The sequence below is a fragment of the Mastomys coucha genome, chromosome X (assembly GCF_008632895.1).
Source record: "Mastomys coucha isolate ucsf_1 chromosome X, UCSF_Mcou_1, whole genome shotgun sequence".
Taxonomy (NCBI): domain Eukaryota; kingdom Metazoa; phylum Chordata; class Mammalia; order Rodentia; family Muridae; genus Mastomys; species Mastomys coucha.
The window spans coordinates 83,019,277-83,022,308 of record NC_045030.1 but is presented as its reverse complement, the minus strand read 5'-3'; the positions used below and the strand labels follow the sequence as shown (position 1 = coordinate 83,022,308).

At 46.3% G+C, this 3,032-nt stretch overlaps 1 pseudogene; it reads left to right on the top strand.

The window, feature by feature from the left end:
• Window positions 1-1,421: 1,421 nt before the first annotated feature.
• LOC116086148 overlaps window positions 1,422-3,032 on the top strand; it is a 2,167-nt pseudogene continuing 556 nt past the window's right edge.

Genomic DNA, 3,032 nt, shown 5'->3' with positions numbered 1-3,032 from the left:
TGATTATAAATTAACTTACTATGGGAGTATAGGAACATGGATTATATATTTTTAATTTATCAACACCTCAGACTCTATGCAGAGTATGACTGTCAGGGGTTTCTGACATGGCATGACTCAAAGATACATGAAGAGGAAAGGTATCATGAGTGATTGTCCTCCAAGCCAAGCAACTTCCATTTTAAGGATTTTAGCTATATTCCCTTGTACAAAATATTCCCAGCTGGACTAGCTGATAGTTCACACCCTTGCCTGGTAACTCAAAATGTGCCTCAAACTTCTCATTTGAATACCCATCCAGCAGCCCTCTACCATCTGATAATGCTGTATGCCTCATTGGGGTGTGGCCTAATTTATATAGAGGATAAGGAAGCCTTGAGTACAGGCTTGAGTACAATGTAGCTATGAGGGAAACCCTCTTTGGTGTTGGACAAAAATTTTTGGGTGTAAGTGTTTGCTGGTGCATCTCTGACATTTCTGTAATTCCTCAGCTAGGCTCTGTAAGGTTGACAAAAGAAAAGAATTCATTGGTTCCCCCATAGTATACTCTGGGGCAATCATACCTACGTTTTTCTTTGGGATCTTAGAAGGTGAAGTATTACTTTACATCCCCCAGGGTAAGTAATTTTAGTGACAAAGTGGTTTTATTTTTATTTATTTTATTATTCGTTCATTTATTTTAGCTTACTATTAAGAGAAGTCAGCAAAAGAAACTTAAATCATGAAGTTGGAGGCACCAACTGAAGCCGTGGAGGAGTGTCGCTTACTGGCTTGCTCTTCCTGTGTAGCTGTCTAGCGACGTGGACAAACTAGATTTACCTGAAAGGGGGCTGGAAATGAAAGGGGGGGTAGAAGAGAAAGATGAAGCCAAGACAAAGGTTCTGATCAAGGCTCCAAGTTTAATATTCAGCACTGCGTTAATATAGGACAAACCCACAGACCCCATCCTTTGTTACAGCTGGATTATGTTGTAAAGCAAGCTCAGCTGGCAGTCTATTCTTCTAAATACCTATAGGAAGTTGCATTTACAACCAATGACTCCACCTTGGTCCTTAAGCCCACTGTGGCAAGCACTCAAGGTCTATTCAGCCTGATCAAAGCTATGGAAGGGCACTTACCTGCCTTGTTATTCCTGGCTTGTTCAACCTGCTTTCTTATACAACTTAGGACCACCGCTTAAGTTATGTCACTGCCCACTGTGTGGTGGACTATCCTACATCAATCATTAATGAAACAGAAAAAAAAAAAACACTTTGTCTATAGGTATATCTGATAAAGACATTTTCTCAGTTGAGAGTCTCCCCAGATATAACTAGGTTTGTGCCCAGTTAACAAAAACCAACTAATACAATCTGGTTAGGGAAGGAACAGGATCACACTCAGGTCAGGATTGCCCCCACTCCCTACACCCTCTAAGAAACATGAACCAGAAAGACATCAAAAGGAAGTCTAATCAGGAATGCTCTGGGAAGGCCAGAGAGCGGGGTCAGCCACTACAAGTCAGCTGCCACAAGACATGTTCTGCCCTGGGAAATCAGCAAGGTCATGGCTTCCATGAATCTGGGAGTGCAGAGTAAGAGCTGCTGCAATGAAGATGAACTACTGGAGGTGCTTTGACTCAGGGGGCAGCCTACTCTGAGGGTACCTTCTCAAGATGGTACTTACGATACACAGCTGGGTTCTGCCATCTTCAGAGCTTGCTACCCGTGTACTGAATTTGTATCAGAAGGCTGCCAAAGATGCCCAGGAGCTAAAACAGCTACAGATCTGTTACCTGGTCAGGTACTATCTGACCAATCACCCTGAGGCAGTGAAACAGGAATCCCAGCTGGAAGCAGTCATAAGATGGTTTTGGACCACTGTCTCTCAGGAGGGCAACACAACCCAAAAGAGGCCTCAAACCTACTGAGTCCTGGAGGGCCCGGTCCCCCAACCTTCAATGAACAGCCCAGGCCTGGGCAAGATGTACAACGTGTCCTCTCTGTTCGATCACCTGGAGACAGAGTAGCGGGCTATGTTTTTGCAGGGCTCAGTGAGAAGTTGTCCTGCTCTGGACAGTTCTATGGATCTGAGCAACAGTGTGTCCAGCCAGATGCAGGACATGGTGCTGAGTCATCCTTGGCCTGCGCAACGTGCCTAGGTACTAGACAATTTTTTTCGTGTGGCACAGAGGCTTCACCAACTGCAGAATTTCAACACACTGATGGAAGTCACAAGGACCTGTGTCATAGTGCCATCTCCAGACTCAAGGACTCCCACTTCCATCCTGAGCCCTGACAGCACTAGGGCCTGCTGGAGCTGACAGAGCTCCTCTCTTCCCACAACAGCTATGCTTATTACAGCAGCACCTGGGTCAGCTGTACTGGCTTCCGGCTGTCAGTACTGGGTGTACAACTCAAGGACCTGGTATCTCTGTATGATCTGCCCATCCACACAGACTGCCGGATGGCCACCTGCACCTACCCAAGCTGAATAGCCTCTGTCTATGACGGCAGGAGCTTACAGAACTCCAGGGACAGCATTCCCCCTACAGTGGCAATGAGGATCTGCTGCATCTGCTGACACTTTCCCTAGATCTCTTCTACATAGAAGACGAGATCTACCAGCTTACTTATGCCCAGGAACCACACTGTCAGAAGAGTCTGCCACCATCCCCCTTCAAGGCACCTATGGTGTTAGAATGGACCCATGATGTGACACCAAAGCCGGACAGAATGACTCTGGGTCAGCATGTGGAACAGCTAGTAGAGTCTGTATTCAAGAACTACGACACAATCCTCTACTATACACATGCTGCCAAAACAATCAGACCCACCATGTGCAGTCCTGGTTGGTGGTTGATACCCTGAGGAGAGGACCTCGGCCCTGTGAAGTTTCTGTGCCCCAGTGTAGGGGAATGCCAGGGCCAATAAGTGGGAGAGGGTGGGGTGGCAGGCATGGGGATGGGAGAGGCAACAGAGGTTTGTTCTTGTTTTTGTTTGTTTGTTTGTTTTTTGGAGGGAAAACTGGGAAAGGAGGAATTTACATGTAAA